Source organism: Oratosquilla oratoria, chromosome 17 (genome assembly GCF_046742065.1).
Source record: "Oratosquilla oratoria isolate Oo_2021 chromosome 17, ASM4674206v1, whole genome shotgun sequence".
Taxonomy (NCBI): Eukaryota; Metazoa; Arthropoda; class Malacostraca; order Stomatopoda; family Squillidae; genus Oratosquilla; species Oratosquilla oratoria.
In genome coordinates, this window is record NC_134793.1 from 4,147,230 (window position 1) to 4,152,229 (window position 5,000).

The window sequence follows — 5,000 nt, forward strand, 5'->3', positions numbered from 1 at the left end:
CCACTCACCAGAGTTATTTAGTAAATTATAAATAACATTTACTTTCCGTTGTTAAGTAGACACTTATGCAGTATTTACTATTTTAGTCTAGAGTACATATAGTAGCCATGACCTAGTGAAGTCGCCCTTTCTCTAGCTAAATCATTATATAAATTCTAAACTGGCTGCCATCAGGCGATTTTACTCGGCAGAAGAGAACCTTTGCACATCAAAGGATTAATTTTATGAGTTACCAGATGTCGCAGTTCTCTACTAATATGTCCAAAACGTGGAACAGAAGCATACAAAAACAGACAATCACGATATCTTAAAGTCACCTTATTTCAGTACTTAGAAATTATTTGTTTACAGAAAACCGGTGTGAGTTGGATTATGAATGACTCAACAGCTTCACTGAGATTTATAGTTTTAGTTATTGATTCTTTCTGTCGTCAGGCGATTTAACTCGTTTAAAAGACCCCCCTCTCCTTAGCAAAAAAAAAAAATAGAGGAAATAATTTCAAGCCTATCTTAATTAACTCATTCACAGCCTTTCACAAGCTTAGTCGTTTGTTCTCCATGTGGGGTGGGGGTGGGGGTGGTGTGGGGGAGAAATATTTCGTAACAATTGTCAGCACTATAGACGAACAGTATATTCATAAACCATCAAGTTAGAACAGATGACGCCAAAAAAATCTCATAAGAAGTCAGAAATACAGTTTTCATATATGAAAAAAAATTGGAATGGAAAGGTAGATTTTTCCCCCATTCAAGGAGAGACAAAGAACCGAAACCACAAACATACAGACCCATAAGCCAGCCTTCAATCATATCAATATTTATGAAAGTAACTGTAAGACAAATAGCTGACCATTGCTCACAGAGCATCTGCTATATAATACTCAACACCCCTTTTGTACAATAACGAAAATATCTACTAAAAAAAATTATACGGATATTTCTAAATTATTTTGTAATAATCATTTGAATTTTAGTTACGTTTTCTTTCAAAAGACTGCAGTGCTCTTTCTTATATGCTAGTAATTACGAAAAAACGGGAAACATATCTGTAAAGAAATTGAAAAATAGATTAGGTAAAGGTCCAAGGTGCATGACCAATGAAAGAGAAATTGAGATCGCAAAACACGATGACTGAAATAGTTAAAAGGATATGGAAAAGAGCGAGTAAATGAATGTTTAAATAAAAAGATAAACAACAGAGAAATAAAGAAAAAAAAAGTGGTTGAAGAAGCTAAAAAAAAGGAGCAGAGAAATGATCAGGTAAGGACAGGTTCTTTATTGGACAGAGCAGAAGAAGAAATATCGGAAAAAAAAATCAAGGAAAAGAAACTAATTGCAAGTTTAAGAATTCGAAAAAAAAATATTCAAAGGAAATAGAAAGAACTACAAATTTTGGAAATGGCTCGCAATGATATAAGTGGATTGATTTCGGAAAAGAGATCAATTTGAATGATTAGAAGTTCCCAGACGTTTTTGTTTATGCCAATCTCAATACAAATATTGATGTTCGTTTATGTGAGGGACCACAAAGTATGTGGCGGTGAAGCAAAAGAGAAGATTGGAAAGATGACAGTAGTTAAAATTATCAAAGAGGAAAAAGTGTAAGTGGGAGAAGGAATGACAGGTATTGAATATAAAAACTATAGCGGAAGGCGGCGAGAGAAGAGGCTGTAGTTGTAGGCTATATGCACCACCAAAAAACAAAATCAGGTAGAACATTAAGAACTTACAGTAAATCCAGGCGAATAATTAAAAGACGGAAACGTTCTTGCGTGACTAACTTACTCGAATTCTACAACACAGTTATCTCGAATTATGACAAAAGAAACAATATAGATTTAATATATCTAGACTTTGCAAAAGCTTTTGATACCGTCCCACACGAAAGACTACTTACTAAATTAGCTTTGCATGGAATAAGTGGTAGCCTATTAGGTTGGACTAGTAATTGGTTGAAAGGTCGAAAACAGAGAGTTGTTTTAAATGGAAAAACTTCTGGATGGAAAAGTGTTGCAAGTGGAGTTCCTCAGGGTTCCGTTCTTGGGCCACTTCTATTCATAGTATATATAAATGATATAGACCATGGACTAAAATCTACTGTTTCCAAATTTGCTGATGATACAAAACTGTGCGGAGTGGCAAATGATCACTCAAACCAATTGGATATTCAAGAAGATTTAGATAAATTACAGCAATGGTCTGAAAAGTGGCTAATGAAATTTAACACAAGTAAATGCAAGGTAATGCACATAGGTAAAAATAACAGCAATTACGATTACAAGTTATTTGGAAATTCGTTAACAAAAGTCGATAGTGAAAAAGATCTCGGCGTAATTATCAGTAACGACCTCAAATCATCCAAGCAGTGTATTTCAGCCTCTGAGAAAGCAAATAAGATTCTGGGATTGATTGCGCGATCTTTTGATTTCAAAAGTCCATCACTCATTAACAAGCTATATAAATCGTTAGTTCGTCCACATTTGGAATATGCTGTTACCGCATGGTCACCGAATCTCATTAAAGACATTGACAGACTGGAAAAAGTACAACGGCGAGCCACAAAACTGATTCCAAATATCAAAATAAATCATACGAAAATCGACTTAAGCACATGAATCTGTTTTCCCTAAAAAAGCGTAGACTCAGAGGTGACTTGATACAGGTCTTTAAGATTTTAAAGGGAATTGACAACATCAAAAGTGACCAAATTTTCACATTGAATGAGAATCAGACAAGAAACAATGGTCTCAAACTGTCCGGAAATAGATTCAATTTGGAAGTAGGTAGAAACAACTTTGCCAACCGTGTAGTTAATGAATGGAATAAACTTCCTGCACAGGTAGTGCAATGTAGTTCAGTTCGAAGCTTTAAGAATCATTTAGATAAATACCTAAGTAAGATGCTGTAATTATCATAATTTATGTTATATTATTTGTTTTTGTTTTGTTATCATTTGTCTGTCTGATTTTCATTTATTATTAGTTATATGTCAATTTATTATCATTTACTATTTACCTGTTTGTTTGTTATTCAACTATACCAATGCATTTATTTATGTATTTTAATTGTTATTTACATTGTTATAGTTTTAATTTATTATTAATATGATTTTTTTTTTTTTTTTTTTTTTTTTTTTTTTTTTTTTTTTTTTTTTTTTTTTTTTTTTTTTTTTTTTTTTTTTTTTTTTTTTTTTTTTTTTTTTTGCATCCGACCTAGATATGGATCAAAAGGTCTCCTGTCGGCATGCTTTGCCTTTGTAATCCTTTTGAGAAATGGGAAGTTTAAGAAATAGTTGCAAGTGAAGAATCGTGTGGCAATAGATTATTGAATATAGTAATGAATGTTATAATGACCCAGTGGGTTAAATAACCAACAAAATATAAAGGCGATGACATCTAAACAAGACTGAAATTGATCATGACAAAACAAATGAGGTGAATGAAACAGAATTTCAGGTACTTAGCAGGTAAAGTTAATCGTGTAGTCGTTGAATCTATTCTGAATAAAGGAAACTCAATAAGAGAAGAATTATAAAGACATAAAAGATATGATAATGTAGAAGCTATGCAACCCCATATACTACCATTAGGTACACACACACACTCATACACGCATACACACATACACACACATACACTCACACACATATATTCACACGTACACGACTCAATGGCGCAGCTGGTAAAGTTCCCGGCCGCTACATCGGCGGTCCGGGTTTTAATCCCGCCCAGGGCTGAAATAATTTCTGTATCGCTGCGCTGCAAGTTGTTACTCCAATTCTCGTGGGCGGGAAGTGGGTGTCTATGTGCGTGTAAGGTCACAGCATTACCCATAGATTGATCATATATGAGCTCTGAGCTCTCTTCCTGGAGAGAAATAGCTGCAGATCACGAGTCTAACATGGTGAATCACACACACACACACACACACACACACACACACACACACACACACACACACACACACACACACACACACACACACACACACACACACACACACACACACACACACACACACACACAAACACACACGCACGCACACATGCACTCACACACACACACACACACACACACGCACGCACGCACACACACACACACACACATACACACACACACACACACTCACACACACACACACGCACGCACGCACACACGCACACAAGCACGCACGCATGCACGCACACACGCACGCTCACACACACACACACACACACACACGGTGGCGCAGTTGGTAGAGCGCTGAACTGCTAGCATGGTGGTGTCCGTAATACGTGGTTCGAATCCTGCCCAGGGCCGAAATTATTTCGGTACCGCTGCGCAACGGGTAGTTACTCTGACTCTCGTGGGCGGGGAGTTGTGTGTGTGTGTGTGTGTGTGTGTGTGTGTGTGTGTGTGTGTGTGTGTGTGTGTGTGTGTGTGTGTGTGTGTGTGTGTGTGTGTGTGTGTGTGTGTGTGTGTGTGTGTGTGTGTGTGTGTGTGTGTGTGTGTGTGTGTGTGTGTGTGTGTGTGTGTGTGTGTGTGTGTGTGTGTGTGTGTGTGTGTGTGTGTAAGGTCATGGCATTACCCATAGATCGGACCTACGAGCTCTGAGCTCTCTTCCGGGAGGGAAATAGCTGTCGATCACGAGTTCAACACGTGATCCAAAGAACAAGGGAATACACACACACACACACACACACACTCACACACACAGTCACACTTCGGAATGACACGTGATTTATTATCTAAGTACACCGACGCTGCGTCGACGTAATGAAATTCGCTCGTGTTTGTTATCATATAGGGCGAGAGTCGGTGGAATAAGTGCACCTGTTGTTTATGGAGTGCTGTCGCGATTCCTGGACTACCTGTCTGCAACCTCGCTTCTACGTTCTTGTTGCATCAGAACCTCCAGTATTGTTTTTATCATGCCTTATGATGGACTCCTGTAGCGGAGGGGATAAGAATACCGTCATCGTGTTTCCTTACGTGTCATAAATGGGTAGGAATAAGGTGAAT